The sequence below is a fragment of the Macrotis lagotis genome, chromosome X (genome assembly GCF_037893015.1).
Source record: "Macrotis lagotis isolate mMagLag1 chromosome X, bilby.v1.9.chrom.fasta, whole genome shotgun sequence".
NCBI classification, from domain to species: Eukaryota; Metazoa; Chordata; class Mammalia; order Peramelemorphia; family Peramelidae; genus Macrotis; species Macrotis lagotis.
The window spans coordinates 592,744,564-592,757,502 of record NC_133666.1 but is presented as its reverse complement, the minus strand read 5'-3'; the positions used below and the strand labels follow the sequence as shown (position 1 = coordinate 592,757,502).

The following is a 12,939-nucleotide window of genomic DNA, read 5'->3' as shown; positions in this document are numbered from 1 at the left end:
GTGTCTGATGGGAGTATCATTACCATGAAAAAAACCCAGGCGTGTCATCAACAAATAGGACTTTTTTAATAATAAAAATAAAATAAAACCAAAAAGTCTTTAAAAAGTACCCTTTTCCTGATATACAGCCTTAATTGTGGGAAATAATGGGTCAAGTTTAGTGCTAGAAAGTAATGAAGTTAGGAAGTTCTACATTAAAAAAGTGAAAATAAAACAAAACAAAACAAAAAAAACAAAATCACCTCAAATCCATTGGAAATTGAAGGGATGCCTTATCTTTCTTTTGTGTTATTCTTTTTACCACAGAGGAATTGAAAGTATTCAGGACAGGTTTTTTGTTGTTGTTGTTGTTGTTATGGCTGTCCTTTTTTGTAAATAGTATTTTTATTATTTTCAATTACATGTAAAGATAGTTTTCAGCATTTATTTTTATAAGATTTTGCGTTTCAGTTTTTTCTCCCTTCATTCCTTCCACCGCCTGTCTACAAAACAGCAAATAATCTGATATAGGTTTTACATGTGCAGTCATGTAAATATATTTCTATATTAGTCATATTGTGAAAGAAGAAATAGAACAAAAGGTAAAAGCCTCAAAAACAGAAAAGAAAAAAGTGAAGATGGTAAGATTAAATTTTAAAAAGATGAATTTTGGGGGGCAGCTAGGTGGCGCAGTGGATAGAGCACTAGCCCTGGAGTCAGGAGTACCTGAGTTCAAATCCGGCCTCAGACACTTAATAATTACCTAGCTGTGTGGCCTTGGGCAAGCCACTTAACCCCATTGCCTTGTAAAAAACTAAAATAAGATGAATCTTTAGCCTATATAATGGTGGAATATACCACTACATCAAAGATTTTAAATTGGAAGATTCATCAGTATTCATATCATCAAATTCCTTTATTTTTGAGGATAAGGAAAATGAGAACCAAAGAGGACAAGGAACTTGGTCCCATAGGTAATAAGTGACAAAGCCAGGATTCAAACCAAGTCCCATAACTAGACACAGGGCTCTGTCTCAGATAACATTTGTATTTTCTTGTGTCAGTTTTGGTAGATTGCAAATGCCACTTGAACTTGAGTCAATCTATATAGCATGAGTCAATATGATATGGAAGTCAAGAAAACTAGATTAATAGTAATAAAAAATGGTAATAAACGAGTAGTAAAAGACTAAAGTGACAGTTCGACCATATTGTATATTCATCAGATCACATCTATAGCATTGCATTAAATTCCAGATACCTTACTTTAGCTAAAAAAAAAAAAAAGACAAGAATTAGGGAAAGAATAAGAAAAGAGTTGGAGGTTTAGAAAAAAAATTGGGGGAAGGAAAGGCCACTCAAAAGTTGAGTGGGAAGACTTAAGCAGCAGTAGCTTCCCCAACACTTGAGGTCTTAAAGAGCAGATCTATGACTTCCAGGACTCTAACACTAATCCCAAGCTATGACCATTAGGCTCCCACCTTGGATATCAGGATAGAGAAAGGGACTCAAGAAGGGAGGTGGTAAGGAAACTAAGAAAAAGTCTTTTTTTGACTTCACAGTTACTCAACGATCTACCTCAATAATAAGTAACACACTGCAATGAGATAAAACAACTTTATATGGATAGGAAAGAGGTTGATTACAAAAACAGGAATCCTTCAATAATCTCAGTCATCCATCTCCTTTCAACTTACATTCTTGTCAAATATGTCCCTTTACCTGGGTCATTCAGTGAAATAGTTGTTTGGAGAGTAAGTTGGAAATGTGACCTATTAGAGGAACAGGAATAGGTCTTGACCCCGGTAATTTAAGTTAACATCAAATAGGAACTTGCATTTAAGATAAATATAGAAGTTTTAAAAGAGCAGATAATATGAAATTGCTGACTAAGCCAATCCTCTTGACACTTCTTTCTCTTTATCCCACATACCCACTTTTCTATTTACTTTATTTATATCCATACTTACAATCAAAAAATATCATGAGTTTCAACTGGTATTTATAGCACCAAAATCAGCAACAACATTAATCCATACTTATATGATGTTCTAATATTTAAAAAGCATTTTTACCAATACCCCTAAAGATGTAGGTATTCCAGGGATCATTAGTCTCACTTTCTAGGTGAGGAAATTGAGGGCATAGAAAAAATAGTGATTTGTCCACTAGTAAGAGTTAAAACCAGAATTCAAAATAAGGGAAGTGGAGAAAATTTTCATTTTTAAAGCATGATTCAAACCAAGTCCCATAACTAGACATAATAGATAATAGATACTCATGAACCCTATATAAATTAAATAGTAATGCAGCTAGCACACTGTTTTGTGCAAAGTAGGTTCAAAAGGTGATTGGTAAATTGACTCCTTCCTCTAAATTATACACTTCATCACATTGGACTGAGTTGCTTCATCTATAAAATGAAAGGGTTGATCTCCATTATTTCTCATGTCTCTTCCAAATTCTCCATCTCTGAGTAAGAAGGCTGGATTGAGATCCCATCTACACCACTCTAACTGGGTGTTCTCTGATACATCACTTCCTCCATCTCTTTGGATATCATTTTCACTCCCGATCAAAGAATAGAGTTAGACTTAGCAGTCATTCAAGTCTCTTCCAGTTCTTAGAATCCATGAATCTAATCCCCATACTTCTCTTTCTTTTGGCTCCAGCCAAGTTGACTAGTGCCACAGGAAATGAACAGGAACACTGAGATAGAAAAAAGAAAAGAGGCAACTTTTATTCTTGCATATCCAGAGTATCTACAACTGTACCTAGAATATAGTAGGTGCCATACAGCATTGTTGCAATGTATAAAATTCTGGACTTGGAGTTAGGAAAATCTGCATTTTAATTCTATTTTAGACATTTATTAGTAATTTGTAATGGCAAATCATTTAACCATTCTAGTCATCTTTTCCTTATCTATAAAATGAGAAGAATGATGACACCTATTATTTGTCTAGCCTCAGACATGAGCTGTAGGAACCTGGGCAAATTACTTCACCTCTGTTTTCCTCAGTTTCCTCAACTATGAAATGAGTTTACTATTATGTATGCATATTTACATGTATATATTAATATATACATATGATATGCACATCTGTCTATAGTAGATATATAAGTCAATGATAAAGAGATGTTTCTTCCAATTGAAAACTACAAAACAAAAATTAAAATGATACATGCATCAGTCAATGAACATCTAATTAATCACCTCTTACCAGGCACTTTGCTGGGGATATAAGGAAAAATCAGAACATGATCCCTGCCTTCAAGGAGTTCACAGTCTAATGAGAGAAATGACACATAAATATGTCCATGAATATATACAATGTAAATAGTAGACACCTTCTCAGAGGGAAGGTACTGGCTATGGAATAAGAGAATGGGATGGACGACAAGCTCTCTTGAAGAAGATATGATTTCTGCAAGAGAGGGGAAGAAAACAAATATTTAATGTGTCTCTATGTTCTAGGCAATAAGCTAATATCAAATATCTCATTTGATCCTCAAAATAAACCTAGAAGGAAAATGCTAAATTCTCTCATTATCCCCATTTTACAGTTGAGGAAACTAAAGCCCAAAGTCACATGGCTAGTAAGTGTCTGAGATTAGATTTGAATTCGGAATTCTTGACTCCAGGGTCCAGCATTCTATCTACTATGCTACCTTGCTGAGTCTTGAACTAAGTTAGACTTAGAACTAATTAGTTTAGCAGTGATCCAGTTCTTCCCGAGGTTAAAGTTCAGTGTCCAGGAGAATATAATACATCTAGGGAAATTCCATTATCTGTTCATGCATGGGTTTGTGGAGTAGATATGATGATGCAAAAAGTTAAGGTTTCTTCCTTCAGGATTTACTTATTCTTTATGAGGAGTTCTCAAAGAATTGAGTTCAGATTCCAGGGTTGAGTCTCTTTGGATTTTTAGCCAAAATGTAGAAAAGTTCTAGAATTATAGATTAGTAGTACTAGAAGGAATCCTAGATATTCATACAAATCCAACCCCCCACATTTTTTAAATATGACTAAAGATACATAAACAGAATCAATTTCTACAAGACAAGTACCCCCTTCTGACAGAGTGAGGCAAGCAAGAGTCAAGACCTGGCAAGCTAAATAACACTAAAAGTCAATTAGCCATCCCAAACTTCAGTTTTCTCCTAGAACAGATGAAGATAATATCTGCCCTTTCCACTTCAGAGATTGAGCTCAAGTGAGATATTGGGCATTGGAAACCAAGAAAGCTGATAACAAGAGATTGAACTTGGAGTCTAGAAAGACCTGGGTTCATATCTTTCTTCTGACATTATGGGGATAACATATATCTTCTGCTATCTCACTTTCCTCCTTTATTTAATAAAAATAATATTATAAAAAGTACTTGCCTTATAGAGTTATGATGTTCAAATAAGGTCAAGAGTTTTGCTTTCTTTAAGGTGACAAATGCTAATTATTGCAAAAGGTGTCTCTGTGTGTGTGTGTGTGTGTGTGTGTGTGTGTGTGTGTGTGTGTGTGTGTGTGTTGGGTTTCTATTTGGACTTCAGTTCATATGTTAAAGGATTGGAGGTGGGCAAGGGGGGAAGGGAGGAGTTAGCACATTACAAACCTTATCATAATAAGGCTTATAATATAATATCATAAATAAGGATCTTTGATTATGAAAACCTAATTTCCTGAGAACTTTTGGCAGGCTACTACCAGAAATTTAGCTTATCCCAGGCAAGAAATGCAGTGAAGAGAGTTGCTAGGTGGCTCACGAACTCTGATCCCCCTGGTTGTGAGAAACCCTGCAGCTACTTAAATATTTATCCCCATGACCTTCACCCCACAGCATTAAAACCTCAAAAAATGATAACAAGTACAATCCAAACTTTCCATTGCTTCCTTACTGATCAGCTACATAGTGGGTTATTACATAAAAGTCACTCCATTTCTGAGAAACACCAAGGTCATTCCAATGGGCCTACAGCCACAGCCCAATCTGGTCCTGCCATTCCAGGGTCTGAGGTCCATTGGAAAGACTAATGACAGAGGATTAGTTGTACAGGACTTATGCAAAAGAACAGCATTTGATAAACCTCAGAGTGCAGGTGGGTAGTTTTAGCCCCAGATCATCCTGGGAGATCTTTTTTCCCAATCCCATTTCTCTCCTTTCTTTTTTTTTGTCATTCTCTTCCTGGACTTAAACATCTTTCTATCACCAATCATCTAAAAAGACTTTTAAAGTGTTCTGAAAATTCATACATGAAAGTTCCATAAATTGCTTTTATCATTTGGTTCCATTACCCCCTTGTTTGCCTTATTCTGCTGGTAAATAGTTTTGTGTAAACACAACCTTTTAATCGTATTGGGTAGAGCTTTGGGTTCTTGCCTGAGACACTTACAGTGCTAAAAACACAGGACTGGCTCCAGATTGGTATTAATGTTGAATAGGAGCTCTTTAGAGTGTTAAGAAATTCAGGACTGGTTACCCCACCAAAAAATGAAACAAAACAAACAAAAAAAAAAAATTTCAGTCTCTTTAGAAACCAGTGGTTGTCCCAAGTTTTTCCGTGTGCATGTGTTGGGGGGGGGGGGGGTAGGGATAGGGAATTGTCCATGACCCAGGTGGAGTTTCAAGGGAAACTGAAGAATCTTGAGAAGTTCTGAGTTTGACTCCTTATTTTCTGCATAACTGTCAAGAAGTCACTTTATCTATCTAGGTCTCGGTTTCTTCATTTCTAAAATGAGCTGATTCTTCACATTTTTTGTGCTATGGACAGTCTGATGAAGTCTATAGCCCCTTCTCAAAATACTATTTTTAAATGTATAAAATCAAATACAAAGGATTAACAAAGGAAACCATTTATATTGAAACGCAGTTATCAAAATAAGATCACCCCCTCATCAGATCAACTCTGAGTACTTTGAGGGAGGGGGTTCTGGGGGAGCAAAGATTATTGGTGGAACCCCATGGTTCTCTTTCTACCTCTTTATCTGTGGGTGGCAGGAGAGATGGGGATGGATTCTAATCTGAATTCATAAACTTACTAGAGGTAACCAGTTCCAATGAGAACTAGTTCCAGAATAGTCTGGTTAGATTTATTTTCAAAGGGATTGCTTTACATCCCACCCTTCACTGACTCTACTCCCTCTTACTCTACCCTAAGAGCAGATTAAAAAGTCACTGAGGGAAAAACAGCATCTTCTGGATAAGAGTTGCTTCAAGTAGATCTCAAAACAACCAGAGGATGACATAACACTGGTTTCCTTTTCTTCCTTCAGAAGCTCTCCCTTACAGATAATGTCCTTTCTGATTTTTTTTTTTAAAGTCAAAGCAAATAACTACATGAGCTACATGAGCAGACAAATATATTGTGGAAAGGAGAAGAGGAAGACAGCACCAATCTCTGTTGACTGAGCACACATACACACAGGAAGGCAAAAGTGATTAGTGACCTAAAGAAAGGGTCAGCAGGGTTGACTGCCCAACTCTAGAAAGGCAAATCCCCTACCCTGGTTGGGCCCCATCCAGGACAGGGTGAGGTTAGTCTCTCAGGGTTGTCCTCCAAGGGGACGTATCATCTGATCAAGTGTCTGTAGAATTAGCAACCTGAGGCCAAGATCCCTAATGAGTCACAGCTCAGGCCCCAGAAAAACGAAGGAATGTGAAGGAGGCTGATCCTGGGAAGAACCACAGGGGCTGCAGGAACCCAAACCAAGAAGTATTCTTGGGGCCCCAGGAAGGGGAAAGGAAGACAGAGCAGTGCAGGTAACTAATTACTCTGAGATTCTAAAGGTTACCTCATTCATAACTTTAGCCAGCCAGGTCATGAGTTTGTTTTGTCTCTCAGGCAAAGATAGTCCCCTGCTATTCGAGGACTCAGGTCTTCAACTGACAGATGGACCTGTTCTGAGTTTTTAGAAGCTGGACTAAAGTAGACTTTAGCAACCCAGGGACAAGTGTGACTTCACAGCTCCTTTAATTTCCTATGCTGTAGGTATTGCCCCCTTCTCTAAGGGTCAGGGGTTCAGGGGTTCAAGGCTCTGAAAATCAGTAAGGCTGGACTTGGGAGTAGACCTTGGAGAAGCAACTTGGGATGTGCTGGCAGGCAGTAGGTCAACAGGCATTGATGAACCACTTACTCTGTATCTGGCATTGTCTTAAATGAGGAATAAAAATAAAGACAAAAATACTGTCCCTGTCTTCAAGGAGCTTGGGAGTGGGAAGAGGGAAGGAAGGAGAAGGGAATAGGTCTCTGTTAATGCTGAAGAGTCCAAGGTCATGAAGAGCCAATATATGCCAGACAGAACCTGAATCTAGGTTTGCCTAATTCAAAGTTCAACATCCACTAAACCAAGTTGTCTCTCACTATAGGAAAATAATTTTCAATCCATGTGTCACTGAGAGGGTCATGCAAAAAACAGAACTCTAGTATACTGGGAAAAGCACTAAATTTGAAGTCAGAAGATGGAAGTTTAAATTCCAGCTCTGTTATTGAACCACTTTTGTGACCTTGGACAAATCACTTCCATAGTATCTCATTTTTAACAACTGTGAAATGAAAAGTATGAATTAAATTAGATTACCTCTAAGGTCTCTTTTAGCTCTAAATTCTGTAATCGTAATGTCAAAATGACAGTAGTGAATAGGTAAAATGGGACCTAGTTTCTGAGGGAATGAGAATTTTTGTTTTGTTTTCTTTTTAAGGGAGAAGAGCGATTGGGAAGGTCCTTTGAGTGAATGGGAAACAGGAGAGAGGATCAAGCTATTTCTTGCTTGGTCATGTCCAACTCTCTGTAACCTTATATAGGGTTTTCTTAGAAGAGATCAATATTGAAGTGGCTTGCTATTTCCTTCTCCAGTTCATTTTGTAGATGGGTCAATTGAGGCAAATAGAGTGAAGTAACTTGCCCCAAGTCACATAGTAAGTGTCTCAGGATGAATTTGAACTCGTCTTCTTGACTCCAGACCCAGCTCTCAATTCATTGTGCCAACTAACCATCCCAGGATAAACTACAGAGATAAGTAAAATGAGGACTTGGGTCATCATTTGCATGATGTACCAATGGAAAAAGAGAGTAGAGAAAGAATATCAAAGAAAAGTTTCATCTAAAATTTTAGTTCTACCAAAAACTTTATTCTTGTTCCTTCTGCTCCTTCCAGAAACCAGAGGGGAAAGTCAATGCTATAGAGTGAGCCTAGGGAGTTCCCAGCATCAAAGTTAGGAATAAGAGAAATAAACACTATGGCCCTTCTTTGTCACAGAATATTGGTCTAGAGAACCAGGTGAGGTGAGGATGAGGGGGTGGAGAATCATCCTAAGCCTACCTTTTGCTGAGGGATCCTGCTCCCAGGGAGGGTGAGGAAGAAGAATTCTTAAGAACAAAGAGTTAAACCCACTCCCAGACTATTAGCTGACTCCATTTAGTCTTGAGTCTTAGGATTTCATTTTTGTCATTGTATCCTGAGTACCTATCACCTAGCCTGGCCCACTTAATGAAGAAACATTGATTGATCTATCTAATTGTTGTTTCCTTTTGCTTTCTTTGGACTACACCACTCCCCAAAGCTGTGGATTACCTTCTTTCTAAGAAATAAATGTTGGTGAACAACTGAATTGAAGGGATTAGTCCTGCATGGAACCAATTTCCTCCTTTGGAGGTTTAAAGGCTAAGACAAAACTCCTAGGGAGATTTCTGTGCAATGGGGCCTTGAGAGAGTTCCACCTGTGAGCATTACTTATGCAGCACTGCCCCACATGAAAAGCCCCTAATTCCATTCATTCATTCATTCATTCATTCATTCATTTAACAAAAATGTATTAAATACTATATTTATGTGCAAGGTACTATGGTGGGCACTTCAAGAAGCATACATTATATTAGGTAAAGACAACATATAGTAAATTAAATAACTCATGGAAAAGAAGTGAGTAGTTAGCACAGTGAATAGAATTCCAGGAACAGAGTCAAGAAGAGCTGAGTTCAAATCCAGTCTCAGACACCTTGTAGCTGTGTGATCCTGGGCAAGTCATTTAACCCTATTTGTCTCAGTTTCCTCATCTGCAAAATAAAGTTAGAGAAGGAAATAGCAAAATAAAGCTAGGGAAGGAAAAGAGGCATTCCAGCCTCTTTGCCAATACAACCCCAAATAGGATCACAAATAGTCATATATGACTTTAAAAAATAACAATAATAAAGGAGTGATGAAAAGATCCAAATGAAGAAGTGAGAGTCCAATCATAAATAAGGAAACAACACAGGAGCTTTATGATATATCTAACGCTTCACAGGAGAGAAGAAATCAGGAAAAAATTCCTAAAGTACATGAAAACTGAGATGACTTGAAAAGATTCGGAATTCCAAAAAATAGAAATGAAAAGAGAGAACGTTCCAGGTATAGGAATTAATCTGTACAAAAAAACATGAGGGTAGGAATCCTGTGGTTTGGAAAAAGGAGAAATAAATGCTGACAAAAATAATCTAGCAAAACATTAAGCTATCCCTCTTTTTTTCTTGTATCACTTCTAAATCTCTAACCTGAAGAATTTGATTGGAAAGATATGGTATCCACCTTTTTTCCCCCACCTTTTCTAGCTTAGTTAGGAGATTTTGCTCTCTTTGTCTCTCTGCTCAAAGGCTCACCTCATATATCCCTGGTCTTCCCCTTCACTCAGCTACATGATCCAATAAACACATAAAAACAGACATTCCACTCCCTTGAGATCCACCCACTGATTCATACCTTCTGAAACCAACCTTAGCTCCTCAGTTCCTGAGCAGACTCCTGAACAACTAAGCTCTCCCTTTGGAGGCAATATCACAGAGTTTATTAACATGTTCTTCATTTCAGAGAATCGATCAAATGATTTTCTAGTTCAATTCTCCCTGGATGTGTGAGTTCTGCCTGGCTACATATCAGAGGCTTCACAAGGAAGTTGGCCTTCTGAGGAGGAAGGCATTATCCATGACCCAGTTCAGATGATAGAATTCTGATGGAGAGATGTTCCAAAGGGTGCATCCTTCTATTCCTTTCTCAGGCAGAATTATCACCCAATAATTTTTTTAATTACAGAATTCAGAACTGAAAGAAAATTTAGAGACCATAGGATAATCAATTTAGAATTAGAAGGAACTTTTGATGCCAAATAGTACAAAATTATCATTTTACAGATGAACTGAGGCCAGAACCTTAAATGACTCAGATCACAAGTCTAGGAAGTTGTGCAGCTGGGAGGGGACTCAGAAATCCAGCATCCTTCCCATGATACCATGTTACCTCCCAATTAGGTCATTTTACAGAGGCAGAAATAAAGCAATAAAGCAACCTGTCCAAGGTCATATAGTTACAGAGCCAACATTGGAACCCAATTCTTCGTCCCCTAAATGAAGTACTATTTCTATTTCTTCATTTTAAGTATATACTACTTTTCAACCTATGAGTAAATAGGGGGCTGATTAATCATCTACGGTCCCTTCAAGCTGCAAATTTATGCTAATGTTTTCTCAATAAATTTTTACAACATCCATGTAAAGTGGAAAAAATAAATATTATGAACCTCATCTTTTAGGTGAATGTAGAAAGACACTGAGTTTGAAATTAGGAGACTTAGATTCAGATCCTAAAACTTAGCAGGTTTTGATCTTAACTAAGTCAGTTTTTAACTTTCCGAGTCTTGGTTTGTCCATCTGTAAGAAGGGAATAATAATATTTTGTTAAATAATATATTATTGAAATATAAGTGCTAATTCTACAATTCTCCTATGATTGTAAAGAATGCATTTTGTAAGCCTTAAAGTGTCAGTTATTCCTATTATGATGAAATTGAAATGGAAAAGTTAAGTGATTTGTAAAAGGTTCATTCAGTCAGCTAGTGGCTACACCAGAGGATAAAATCCAGATTAATTAACTACCAGCCCAGGATTTGAGAGAAAAGGCAGAGCAAATTCATTTCTAGGAATGAGTGATAAGAAGCATGGCAGAAGATATTTGAATGAAGATCAAGGAAGACAGAAACAGAAGTTGTGCTGTTTTCATCAAAGTATACTCAATCTGGACAGAGAAGAAATAGATAAAGAAATGAATATATATATATAACATATATATATATAATATATATATATATATATATATATATATATATCAAACAGCATAAATCAATCAATCAGATAAACATTTATTAAGTGAGCCAAGCACTCTTCTAGGCACTGAAGACACAAATAAAATTTTTAAAAATGAAGCAATCAATTAATTGAATATCTCCTCTCTCTCTCTCTCTCTCTCTCTCTCTCTCTCTCTCTCTCTCTCTCTCTGTCTTTCACACACACACATATGCAGAGCAACTAATCCTGTTTTCACTTCCCTTGATGATACTTCAATCTTTAAAAATGTGAAAGGACCAACAAAGGGAGAATTGATTCTAAATCTGTTCTTACCAACAAAAAGGAGCTCTTTACTGAGATAGAAATGATGGGTACCATGGGGAAAAGCGACCAATTCATCTTAAAGCCTGTGATAGAGAAAATGATGTCATATACACACTAGATTTGTAGAGAACAGATTTTAAAGAGTACAGGAGAAAGAGCTGGGAATCCCATGTGCCAAAATTTCAAGGGGGAAGTCAACATAGAAATCAAAAGATTTCAAGAAAAAAAAATTCTGATGACACAAAGAGAAACAATTCCAATGAAGAAGAAAAGTAGAAGCTGTCTAAATAGGGTATTGTATTTAGATGGGAAACTCATCTACCAACTTTGATTTTTAAAAGCCATATACAGACAATCAAAACATGGGTACCTCATGGAGGATGAGTAAAAAAAAACACATACTTCTGTAAGGACAGGAGTAGCAAGAGTGCTAAAGAAACTGTAAAAGTAACCTAAGGACAAAAAAAAGGTGATTATTAGGTATTTGGACGGAGAAGATGAAAGAAGGGTTGGACAGAATGACAAAGATTACTGCTAAAGGAGGGGGAAAGTAGCTTGATTCCTGGTTTGGACTGAAAAAGACAGAACAAAAAATAAATAAAAGGAAATAACTACTCAAAACAGGTAAAAAGACTTCTGTGAATGAATTCAAGTCATTTGACCCAGATAAACAATATCCTTGGTCACTATTATCTGGCAAATGTGACTGATTAGTCCCATTTAAAAAAAAAATTACAGGATTCAGAACTGAAAGAAAATTTAGAGGCCATAGGATAATCAATTTAGAATTAGAGGTAATTTTTGATGCCAGATAGTACAAAATCATCATTTTACAAATAAACTGAGGCCAGAACCTCAGGTCACAAGTCTAGGAAGTGGTAGAATTGGAAAATCCAGCATCCTTTCCATGATACCATGTTGCCTCCCAATTAGGTCATCTTACAGAGGTAGAAACAGATAAATGAAACAACCTGTCCATAGTCACATAGTTACAAAGCCAATATTGGAACCCAATTCTTCTGCTCCTAAATGAAGTACTATTTCTGCTTCTTCATTCTAAGCTACATACTACTTTTCAACCTGTGAGTAGAAAGAGAACTGAGGAATCATCTAAGGCCCTTCAAGCTGCAAATTCATGCTAATATCATTTCAATAAAGTTTCACAATATCCATGTGAAGTGGACAAAATAAATATTATGAACCTCATTTTTTAGGTGAATGTAGAAAAGACAAAATATCAGAGAGAAAAAAACAAGAGAATTAGCAACAGCCTGAAAAAACCAATGTCCCACTTTCCTAAGGGGAAACCAAATGGAATCTTCAAACTATAGACCACTAAGGCTGAATGTAAATCCTGGAAAAATCCTCATAATAATAATAATAATGGGGGCGACTAGATGGTGCAGTGGATAGAGCACCAGCCCTGGAGTCAGGAGTACCTGAGTTCAAATCTGGCCTCAGACACTTAATAATTACCTAGCTGTGTGGCCTTGGGCAAGCCACTTAACCTCATTGCCTTGAAAAAACTAAAAAAAATAAAACAATAA

General features: G+C 36.8%; 1 long non-coding RNA gene across 2 annotated transcripts in view; it reads right to left on the bottom strand.

Annotated features, from left to right (window-relative positions):
• Window positions 1–2,422: 2,422 nt before the first annotated feature.
• LOC141503172 (uncharacterized) overlaps window positions 2,423–12,939 on the bottom strand; it is a 137,792-nt gene continuing 127,275 nt past the window's right edge. For both annotated transcript variants that reach the window (XR_012472777.1, XR_012472778.1), the window contains exon 6: window positions 2,423–2,688. This is a non-coding gene — a long non-coding RNA (uncharacterized LOC141503172). The remainder of the gene's footprint in view (window positions 2,689–12,939) is intronic.